General features: G+C 41.8%; 1 long non-coding RNA gene across 1 annotated transcript; it reads right to left on the bottom strand.

Moving 5' to 3' along the window:
• On the bottom strand, nt 1–10,192 carry LOC148055649 (uncharacterized). The gene is made up of 4 exons (XR_015704910.1): nt 9,970–10,192; nt 5,069–5,205; nt 2,278–2,428; nt 1–613 (listed from the first exon to the last, which is right to left on the bottom strand). It is a non-coding gene; the product is annotated as an uncharacterized LOC148055649 (long non-coding RNA).
• Nucleotides 10,193–12,432: the final 2,240 nt, after the last annotated feature.

The following is a 12,432-nucleotide window of genomic DNA, read 5'->3' as shown; positions in this document are numbered from 1 at the left end:
AGCTTAAAAAGCCATGGTCATTATTTTTAGACACGGCTGATTAATTTGCTTTACCAAGACTCAAATGTAACATAATGTATATAATGCAATTAGAAGGCTGTGTCTCTATTAATACTGTAGGCAAAATGCAGAGATAAGCTTCTGAGAAGCAGTAGGAGTCTAATGATTATTTACACCTTCATCCCGTCTCTGAGAGCTCGTGGACTTCAGCCTGGAAGTTTGAGCATTTGAGAGGCATGTGCACTAATCAGTGTGTTATTGATTTTCCCTCAAATTCCACACCTGAATGTGTCTTGCTTGGTTTACAGCACAGCCTAAAAGTCTAACAGGACATGACTATATGCTGAGGAGGTCAAAAAAGAGACAAACATACAGCAATTGGGTGCCACGGCTGGAAAGCAAATGAAAAGTAGACTTTCTTCCATATGAGTTTACCTTCTCGCAGAGGAGTGGCATGCCACCCAACAAATGTGATGCAAAGGAAGTCGTTCCTGCTCCGTGTTCATTCAAACGATGGTAACTGTTCCGTACGTAGCTCAGAGAGGTCATTCTTTCACCTTCAGCACCACTCTGCCAGGGCCACAAGGTTAATTTCTCATCTTGGCTACTCTGTCTAGCAACACAGACAACAAATAGTTATTCACCTTTCTGCAGACTAATAGCTACATGTTGTCAGTTCCACATTAGGGTTAAAATTTTGGCCCATTTCTAGTCCTGTACAATGTGTCGAAATAGTTATGTTAAAAAACCCATTGAAACAACAACAAAAAACCAGTTCTCAAGAAACTAACACCCGAACCCAACACTGGCAAATAGCCTAGGAACCAATGTAGTGATGCACACTTCATACAGAGCCAGTTCATAGTCACTTTAATAAATTGCATGAGTCTTGTTTTCTTCCTTAAAGAATTCAATGGTCCTTGCTTGTTTCTCATTCACCAAAGGGCAAGCAAGAAGCAACCATATTCGGGTGGCCAAAGCATGTTAGCTTACCTATGCATATGTTAAATAGGAACTAAGAGCATAAGGATGGAAAAGGGCAGATCTGGAAAACACCCTACAGACAGATGAAGTAAATCAGCTAAAGAGACTTAACTATTGTCTAATTGCAGTAGCTATTTATAGAATTGAATACGGCTGAGTTTTTCTTCGCTAGCCATGCTTAGCAAATTGCAACTAATGGGTCTCTAAAACTTAAGCTTTATTTTATTTTTTGGAACCGTGTTGGAGAGCTGATTAGTGTGTGCTTGCACAGAAATGCATAAAATAATCTAATTATAGTAATACATGCGCTGTGACTGAGGGGTGATTTCTGTCAAGTCCAGTGTTTTATGTTCTGTGTTTCGTTGTAACTGATCATTTAATCAACAAACAGGAAATAGTACAAACAAGCAGCAACGCAGCAGACATTCATTCACCTACTAAGATACTTATACATGGGTATCTGAACACCCTTATTCTAGCGCGATTTCCCAAAGGAGAAATAGGGTACCTCCGTCTCCATGATCCATTCAATCCTCAACTCCACCCGTATTCAAACCCAGAAATATCTGGTATCATGATAAAGTTTTCAATAATTGACACAGATGTGTTTGCGTCCTGCACCACTGCAGTTAATGGAGAGCTCCAGGGAGCCGAGATTTTGCTTGTTGTGTATTCATTTATTATTCATTTAAAGAACATGGCCATTTGCCAATAGGAACTGAAATGAAATCACCACCTTCACGCAGGCAATCCAACAACCCTCCAGTCGCAATGACATTCAGTTACTAATGGGTTAGTTCAGTTTTAATCCGCTGCCTAGAGATGAATAACATTAATTATTGTAATTGGTAGTGACAGTAATGGGTGCAACATTTCCAGGGCTAATTTACTCTACTTTTGTGAGGTATCATGCTAATGTGGCTATTCTGCTTCAGTACCCAAGATAACTAAAGCTAGCTCAAATGTCTTTCTACTGTACATTGTGTAGCACCTGCATGTCCTAAGACTTGTAATGTACAAAATGGTATAGAGTTGCTGCACTTAGGCAATTGACTGGACACAAATGTACTGAAGCATTATGAAAGAATTTATGTGAACCCATCACGCATTGGCATGAAATGTTTTGTTCGGTTTGGCATCTGAGTTGGGGAAAAAATATTGGTTTGATTAAGTAATAATAAAGAACCCATTTACAACAGGTGAAAATAGGAGCCAGATTAAAGTAGGTCATTTTTTTAAAATTATTTTGTGCTTTACAGATTCAGAGCAAGGATTTGACCCAAGGTTTCTTACCTCTCAAGTGAGTCTCTCAACTGTTAAGTTATTAGTGCACGCTGAAGTAGGCCTCCCTCAGGCTCGTCTGCTCCAACTGCTCCACTTTGAATAGCACACTTAAATATTTGGTGAGGGAACACAAGCGATTCTGCAGCTGCTGGTCAGGATGCTAAAATATAACGGACCTAATTATTTATCCAAAATGGAATAACACCAATAGGAAGGACGGAGAACAGCTCTCCATCCCCAGCCTTTTGAACAGATGATAAACTCAAGTGTTAGGACACATTACCAGGAAAAGAAGTCCTGGGGGGTTAAGGTACCCTCAGGCAGAGAGGGTCTGACTCTATGCCCGCATCCTACCGGGTAAATATCCTGAACAGAGGGCTACTGAATAAAATAGGGAGTTGATAAGTTTAAGTGCTGAAATCTGAACTGGCAGGAGATTTTTGGTAAGTATCGCTGGTAGCTGAAAACTTAATAAAGCACAGATGAAACCAAATATGTCTCTCTTGAAAGAGTTCAGGAAAAATTAACACATCAAAAAAAACCCGACCTAACTATATGTATGTGTGCATGTATACATGTAGGCAACTAGAAACTTGTAGGCACCAACGGCAAAGACTATCAAAAAAGCAAAAGGGAGGTAAAAAAATCCCAGCTATTTTGCCCTAGTAAAGTATATGCCATCTCAAATATTGGAAGGAGCTCCCATTCACCAAAATTGAATTTAAGTCTGTTCTCATGAGTTACCTTAAATTAGATTATGTTTTTATATACTGACTGGAAAGAAAAAAATATAAGGTCATGAAACAAACAACTAAAAATAATCCAAAAATATTTTTACAGAGTGTTTCCAAAAAGGGTTTTATGAAAATAAATCAGTATCAGAATTACATTAAATTCTTCTTTATCAGTTTTTCAAACTTCTTACTTTTTTACTGCCTTTTTATTTCAGTTTAATACAATTGATACCATTTAAAATGGCATCCTATTTAAAATTATATTCATTCACATACAGGGTAAGTTGAATTTCTGACTTGTGCAGATTATACGAAAGACAGCACACTTCCTACCAGAGCCAAGCAGGCCTAACACCTGAAGGCTACCGACATTCACAATGAAAGAAAACATACACTACCTAGAGAAGTACACTGGACAGGACTCTGAGTACACAGAGCGGTTAAACCTAGGGGCAGATCCATCCACCCATGTGTTGACTCAGAAGGGACAGACAGACCTGACCATCTGGGTTACCAAGTCCAGCTCCTGGCTGGCACACACCCCCGTGCTATGTCAGTACACTGTCTCAGAAGGAGTTAAGCTCCTGCTTGTCTCCTCTGGCTGCTCCAGAGGCTCCGTCTTCTGATGCTCAGAAACCTTCCTCTCCTACGCAGCCGAAATTTATTCATTGCCTGTTTAGACACATTTGTTCCTGTGCCAACATTGTTCTTTGGCTTAAATTGCTCTCCTTCCTCCCTGCTGTTTATCCTCCTGATGTATTTATAGATAGCAATCAGATCCCATCTCAGCTTTCATTTTGCTAGGCTAAACAAGCCAAGCTTTTCCCAGTCTCCTCTTCGAAGACAGGCCCTCTATTCCCCTGCATTATCCTCCTAGTCCTCCTCCACACCTGTTCCTGCATCAGTTGTTGGCTTACTGTAAGAAGCTGAGACATCCACTTGAGGACAGAGGTCCCCTCTCTTTTAGGTGCCTCGCTGACAGGTGGTGAGGATGAAGGTCCCTGCCCCAGGGAGTCGTGGGGGTCCCTGCTGGCTGGGACAAGGGTGCAATCCAGAGGGAAGTCAACAGGGCTGAGCAGAGGCCGTGCGCCTGTGCCCAATAGGTTCAGCTGCTGTTATGGCTGGGGCTTCAGCTGCCTCAGCCCTGCTGACCGCTGACATGCTCATGTGTATGCATGGGTTAGCCTGTCACTGCACTTAACGGGACACTCATTATGGGATGCACCTGGGACATCCATCACAGGATAAAATGACCTGCACTACTCCAGGCCCGCAGCAATGAGATGTATGCTCTTTGGGAATAACTAAATTAAAAGTATGCATTAATAGGGCTACTGTTCATGTTTTCTGACAATGTATTTCCTCTGTACTATTTATAAATCTTACATGAAGAATTATTGGTCAGATTCTCAGCTGGCATACATTGATGAAGCTTCATTAGCTACAATGAAGGCTATCACTGCACCAGCCAATCAGTTGACTATTTATTAATTAAGTTGTAGAACATGCCTTTGAAGGGGATTTTTCTTCCCTCTACATAACCCATCCAACCATATTTCTTCCTTCACTTTCCCATGGACAAAATATACTCTTCAGATTGTTGCCAAAACCTGCATGATTCACTATATTGAAATAAATCTACCTTTCTGGAATTTATAGGCAGGGGCGCTATGCTGAGTCTGATTATTCTAAGATTTCAAGGGCTTCAGCCCAGCTATAAGTTTCAGTAAAGAGCTGTAATTACAGGTTAAGTATAGCAATTCCAGACTGCTGAACATTGCTGTATTGATCTCTTTAAACCATTAAATATGGTAGTTCAAATTCATGTGCAAAGGCAACATTTTTGAAATCCCAGTAGTTTAGAAGGATTATTTTTCCGAACACGGGGCAGATGGGAGAACACTTGTCTAAGTAATGGCTTCTCTGTGCTGGGGAAACTCAAGAGCAGGATGCACAACTGGGACTTTATTTTAAGAAGAGTAATGCTTTGTTGGACTACCTCCACTTTTTTTCAGTCAGATTATGGTAAAGGCAGACAGTTTTTGGGAGAAGATAGGGTAACAAACCTCACATCACAGCCACGAACCCAGTGATTTTCCTGGTTGCCACTCTGCTCCACAGCATGATCTGTCAAAACAGCAAGGACTGCTCCTTCAATAATCTTCCTTTCCATGATGCTCCAAGTGGAGGCAACCTCTTCCTCCTACCATGGGAGCGAAGTAACAGATAATATGGGACTATGACGTGCTGCTGACCAGCTGGGAGTCCGGTCATCATGGAGTGTGTAATACTAAAACATGTTAGTGGTAAGACCAAGAAGTCTCTTCTCCTCCAGCTAAATTAGAGCACCCTCAGGATGTTCTTGTCTGCTTTGGCTACCCCCTTTCCCACTGAGGCCTCCTCTCCCATCTCTTGCTGGCAGGACCGCTTCCCACACCAACTCTACATGCCCTCCCATGCCGAGGGCGAGGAGGAGGATGGTGTGATTCTGAGTCTTCTGCCTTAGGGTATAAGGGGAGGTATGTTGGGGAAGGCAGGGTAGTTGTCTGTGCCCATCTGAGCAAAAATATGACAAAAACCCAGAGAAGTGGTTCCAAGGAGCTGTTTTTTGCCTTTTTGGTTTTCCTTTCTTTTTAATTCAGTGACAATTTTGATATTTGTTTAAATGCATTCTCTAAGATCAGGGTTGTTGTCTCTTTGTGCCTGTAATCGTATTAAAAGTGCCATGCAGCCTTTCCTATAAGCTAGAATATTGGTATTATGTGTCATCTGTGCAAAACACTTATGAGATCTGGTCCATAATTACAGCTTTCTAACATCACACAAGAACATTTCTCAGACCTACTAATTGTGCTGCCCTTTATGGTCCATCTTATTGATTAAACATCTGTTAGTGTTTTGGCGAAATGAGAATTCACTTACAATGCAATGTGTCTGGTATATTAAATTCTGTTTAAGTCAGCCCTAACTACAAGTTTGAGATACATGTATTGTATCTCCTTAATTGTATCTTAGCATTTTTTGCCTCTGTTCATTATTTGTACTGTTTGCTGGAGGGCAGGAGAGTGTTCTAATGTTTTCTTTACAGCAAATTATATTCCCTTAATTCTTTTGCCACACTTGAACCATTTCAGGTGGACAAATGCTTGGGAACATTGCAAAATAATAACTTAATACAGACTGTTACCTTTTTTCATGTGCCACAATCCAGTTACACAGTAAATTTTATCCTTTGTGGCCACGTCAGAGAAACTGATGTATGAAGTGTGTTAGTAAAAGAAAAGAAAAACCACAACCAAAAACCCCCACAAAAAACATAAAGGCTTTTTAATTAGACATTCTTAATTGTGAAGAATTTCCTTTTCAAGGAGGAAAAAAAAGGATCTTTGAACAAGATCCCTATGCTCCTAGTCTTCATAATTCAAATTAAAACAAAAAAAGATGTTAGTATGCTCGTAACCTCTGGGAAATTAAAAGAGTAGCTCTTGCAAAGGGATTGCAGAGAAGCAATGCAGAGTCCTTCTCTCTTTCCATTCCCTGTGCTTACTAAAAAATCAGAAGTTCTCCACAAAAGAAATCCAAAAGCTGACATAAATAGAGAGGAGGAGAGAGTCTGTTTCACTGCTGTCCAATGCAATTTCAAATTGACTTACCCTTTCTTTATCTCATTTGCTGACTGATAAAATCTTGACAGTATTAAAAAATAATCTGAGTCCTATTGCATGACTTGTTTTCCTTCTGCATGTTTTACGTATATTGATTGGAGAAATGAAAAAATGCTAATATCCATATGTTGTCACATCAAGAAAATGTGGACCACTTATTTTCCCAAATTACATTATGTCTGGATGATTTTGCAAAGATCTGGGAGCTGAGTTTGCAGTCAGTTTCGAGATGAAATGAACCGACCCAACAAAGAAGGAAAATTAAATTACGTCTACCCATATTTTATCCCTTTGACATTTACTTTCAGTGCCCCTCCCTCCATCATCTCCTTCAGTCTGACAGTTACAGTATCACCACTGAAATGCTGCCTAGCGAGAAAAATACCCCCTTCATTTGTCTCTGATCCAGACCTAGATGAAGTCAAAGGGAGTCTTTCCGCTGACTTCGGGAGGTTTGGTCAGGTCCTTTACCATTTATGAATGAGAATGGAAACCGTACTGCAGTGTTTTGAGAGGTTTATGCTCTTACTTAAATATTTTAGAATCTAACTTGGAGTATATGAACAGCCTCTTAAGCTTCAGACAGAAAACCCACTTGCTTAAGAGATCATACACAATCAAGTGTTATGCTGGACCAGGGCCTTCAAGCTTTATCTAAAACCCAAGCTCATGAAAACCGCTGGGGAGATGTGCGCTACTGTGACTGACTGCCAAAAAGCAAAATGAACAAGCCAAGGAAACACAATGAGAATAACAACAAGAACAAAAAGCCCCTCTTGGATTCCCATCACCATCCCAATTAAAAAATAAATAATAGAAAAATTAAGCTAGCAGACCCTGAGACTGTCTGAAAGCTAAAGCCTTCTTAGACACAATGCTGTTCAAGATATTTTCCATTCCCAAATAATAAACAGACCTAATTCCTCCATTAACACCTATGCCTTTATATTTGTGCAAGGATCCGAACAAACCAGTTCTTCCAATAACTTTAGTACACAAAAAGTGTAGGAGCATCAATCCAGCTCTAGAAGTTACTATTTTGACTCAATGGAGAGTAGGTAGCACACTATAGAATCATAGAATCGTTCAGGTTGGAAAAGACCCTTAAGATCACCGAGTCCAACTGTTAACCTAGCACTGCCAAGTCCACCACTAAACCACGTCCTCAAGCACCACGTCTACCTGTCTTTTAAATACCTCCAGGGATGGGGACTCAACCACTTCCCTGGGCAGCCTGTTCCAATGCCTGACTACCCTTTCAGTGAAGAAGTTTTTTCTAATATCCAACCTAAACTTCCCCTGGCGCAGCTTGAGGCCATTTCCTCTCATCCTATTGCTTGTTACTTGGGAGGAGAGACCGACCCCCACCTGGCTACAACCTCCTGTCAGGCAGTTGTAGAGAGCACTAAGGTCTCCCCTCAGCCTCTTCTTCTCCAAACTGAACAACCCCAGCTCCCTCAGCCACTCCTCATAAGACTTGTGCTCCAGACCCTTCACCAGCTTCGTTGCCCTTCTTTGGACACGCTCCAGCACCTCAGTGTCCTTCTTGTAGTGAGTAGCCCAAAACTGAACACAGTACTCAAGGTGCTGCCTCACCAGTGCCAAGTACAGGGGCACTATCACCTCCCTGGTCCTGCTGGCCACACTATTCCTGATACAAGCCGGGATGCCATAGGACCTCTTGGCCACCTGAGCACACTGCTGGCTCATGTTCAGGCGACTGTCGACCAACGCCCCCAGGTCCTTTTCTGCCAGGCGGCTCTCCAGCCACTCCTCCCCCAGCCTGCAGCATTGCACGGGGTTGTTGTGACCCAAGTGCAGGACCCGGCACTTGACCTTGTTGAATCTCATACAGTTGGCCCCAGCCCAATGATCCAGACTGTTCAGTTCCCTCTGTAGGGCCTTCCTACCCTCCAGCAGATCAACACTCCCACCCAACTTGGTGTTGTCTGCAAACTCACTGAGGGTAGCAACACTAGAAGTCTCCTCTCTTTTCTGCTGGAGAAGTTTGATCGTATGGTCACTAAGTCAATGATTAAGTATCAGTGATTTCAAAACTGCAGGCTCAGAGCCATGTAGAGCCATTTCTACATCTAAAAATTAAATCAGACATTTAAACATCTTTAAAATATTGTTCTGCAAATGCCACTCTATGAAGACCATCTCCTGGAGGACAAGAAGGAAATTCTGGCTCAACTGCACTGACCACCATACGTCCCTCAATGAGGATTTCACCTTAGGTCATTGATCACCACCTTCATTGCTGAAAGTGCCAGCTTGGTGTTTCTCAGAGATTTCTCTTGTCATTCAGGTTTCTGAAGCCTCCCACTCCTGCCTTGTTTTGCTTTCAAACAGTATATTCCTTTGAGGCAAAAAAATATGGTCTTCTATTTACCTGTTTGGCTGGATGTCTTATATTGCACCCAGCAAAGACTGAGTGCATGGGGACATCTCCAGGGGCAGATTTTAGCTCCATGCTCAGGCAACAGTCAGGTTCAGTTCCCTATAGCTTCTACTATGTTTTTTTAAATGTCTTGATCTGAGAAATTATACAGCCTCTGTAGAAATCTAAGAGAGTGTTTCCAAATAGTTAGGAGCAAAGATTTAAAAAGAACCCAGCCACGTATATGCATATATTTACACATGCACACACATACTATCAGATGATCAGCAGTAAGCAGGAAGGCATAGAAATATTTAAGTGTGAGCTCTTTTGAATCAATTGGACATTTTACAAGAACACTAAACTATCACTCTAAAAACCTGAAATTGTTTTTTTGCTTTGTAAATCCATGTCCTTAAGTAGAGACAGTGTGAGAATTAGGAAGAACCTGAATTTAATATTGAGTCAGTTGTGACTCCAAAAATGTGGAGCAAGAAGGATGTGTGGGCATTGAATATGGTTTGTAAAGCGCCCCAGACACAGGTATGCTCAGAAACAATATTTATTTCTCGTAGCCAGCTGACTTACTGCTGCTTTGATTCCCCCTGCTGAAAAGTTTGTCAAATTCTCAATTTCGACTCATTTCTGATGCACAAAGTGCCCAGGGGATAGCTTATGGCTTAAATGCAACCCCACCAAACAAATTACAACTGCTGTTATGATTAAATGCACAGCTTCATCTTTAAATATGAATGTCGCCAACTTCAGAAGGCATTTAAAAAGCGCTTCAGCGTAAGCAACTCAGGGACACCCTCACTGATGCCCCAGGACTGCAAAAAAAAAAAAAAAAATCCTCACAATTTTTGTGCTAGCTGATGGAAATGTTTCTGGGCCAAGCCTTGTGGAAGACTATCCTTACCTTCTTCAGGGAACATCCTGTCAAGCCAGTATATGGCCTCTGAGTTCAAGAAGGCGGCAGCTTGGGATACTTGCTGGTGGCTTGGGTGGCAGCTTTCACAACCCTGCCTGTGTCCAGACTGCCCAGAGGAGAGGCTGGTCATCTGTTGGGATTCAATTTCCTTCCCTCAGTGCTGCAGAGCTCTGCCCAGGGCTGTTCCTGTAAATACATGCCTGGAGGCAGACAACAGGAATGGGAAGAGCTGCTGAGATGTTAGTGAAATTCTGCCCTGTGCCTGTACAGATATGTCTGTGATCCATGGGAGCTGTTGCCTGTTAACCTTGTGCCCAACCGGCTTTCCAGATCAGGGCTTAAGCAGGTTCCCATGTAAGATACAAGCTCTTAATCAAACAATGTGTCTCAGCTGTTTGAACAAAGAGGGGCATTTTGAAGGTTGTCTCATTCTCCTCCTAGAGTAAACCTCAGCTGGTGTTAAATAGGCAACAGCCGGAGTGAATCCCAGTTAATTGCAGCCTACAGGTTCTTGGTCTGTTTTGGGTGTGCAAAGTCTTCTGCCCCTCTGGAAAAGGATCTACACAAGGAAGTGGTGAATCTCTTTTCATGGCGAAAGATCTGACATGCCAGAAAGAGCTTAAAATTCTGCTACAAAAAACTGCATGCTTGTTTCATGGCTGTAGAGGCAGATTTAACAGAGTGGGGACTACTGCTCTAGACTGGAAATGTAACTCAGGCAGCAAAAATGCATTTCGTAATCCTTTTGTTTGAGAATTCTTTCCTTTGCTTCTGCTTGTTTTGAGCAGCATATGCTGGATCCATGATGCACAATACTTAGGTTAAGTCATGCACAAATATGTAGAAACTGGATACATTATCTAAAAGGGCAGTCACAAAACAGAATTATTACAGTACAAGTGAGCTCACATCTGCTGTAATAGGCAGCTCCTGCAGAAGCTGTCCTCAAGATGCTTCCTTCCACTTCTGAAACAAAATTCATCATATTGGGTAGTGGGCAGCCCTCACCTTTGCATCAATACAGGTCTCAGAGCAAAACCCAGGCTTTGCTTTCTTAGGCTGAAGCCATGTATCGTTGCCTCTGCAAGCAGCCGAGTCTAATTTCACTTTACACCAAGCAGACCAAAAATCCCATTTGAAAGGTGACAGGCCAGTGCATTAAGCAATTGCACCACTGGTGGGGTTAAGGTGGATAAATTATATAAGACTAGAGTCTGACACTAAAAAACACCAGCTGGATCAAGGACATTTCTATCCATTCTGGCTCATTAGACTTAGGACAACAAGGTCAGCTATGTTAAATTTAATCACAGGGCTTCCTAGAGGGTATGGTAAATGTGTTGGCTAATTTTTCATACCATATTCCAGATAATATATCACCCACAGCTTGAGAGGTAGCTTGCTTATGTTTAAAGTATCCACTCTACTTATGGCCAGTTAAGACAGATCTTTATTGTTTTTCAACCAGGATGAGCCAAATTAATCACAAGCATTTACCTCCTTCCTCCCCTATTAAAAACAGAGGGGTTGTAGTTCACGTATGTTAGCGCTCAGTTTGGCATCATCTTTTTAATGGAAAAATAAACTGAGCTGTCTATTCTAAATTGAATCAGGCAAAATAAATAAGCAAACAAGATTTTTCTTTGCTGTAGGTATAGAGACCATGTCCAGAATGGAGAAGGCTAATTAGTTTTAAACTCTTTGGGGAAAACAGTGTCTTTTTGTACTCTGTTTGTAAAGTCCCTAACACAGTGGGGGTCTGTTCTACTACTACAACTTCCATGCACTACAGTAATAAAAATAATAATAATACTGTGAAAGTTATTTAACGTTCAGTCTTCCTGGGTGAACTCCATCTCGCCTCTGGAAGGTCCACTGGCCCTCACAGAACAGTACCATGCATGAAGAGAAGAACGGTATGAGCAACTTCTGTGCTACTGATACAGCTCTTACGACGCAGAGCATTTTATAATAATTAGGTATAAAAGCTGGTGTGATAGAGCAGGACTACGTAGTACCCTTCCTCCCTTCTGTTGCCAAACATCGTCCTGGAGAGAACAGTGAGATGCCCCACTAGAGTACCATTTTGCTTCGCTACTGCCAGAACATCATACCACTCCAGGACTTGCATTTGTGGTTTTTCCATTTCTAGGAACTACCATTTCTCCGTTTCTGGTTGCCTCACTGGGAATCTTTCTGCTTATTTGAAGGTAGCCCTCATGTGAGGTAGTGTGTTGGTCCTCCTCACCAAAGGAGTGTCTGCCATGTAAAAGAGGTCCTACCAAGGGAAGCAAGAACTGCAGCTGTTGCTGCACGTGCTGTCATGATAACAGGATTGGTGATCTACAGTGAGCCAATCCATTATCCTGAGAAACGCTAGGATGACATTATTTATCATTAGCTTAACTGTAAATTGTTAGCTAGAATCCAAAGAACTATCAGCAAGAGAGA

This window comes from Nipponia nippon, unplaced genomic scaffold, assembly GCF_047370975.1.
Source record: "Nipponia nippon isolate SJK-2023a ecotype South Korea unplaced genomic scaffold, ASM4737097v1 scaffold_2, whole genome shotgun sequence".
Classification (NCBI taxonomy): Eukaryota; Metazoa; Chordata; class Aves; order Pelecaniformes; family Threskiornithidae; genus Nipponia; species Nipponia nippon.
The sequence above is the reverse complement of the archived record's forward strand: the minus strand, read 5'-3'. Positions and strand labels throughout refer to the sequence as shown.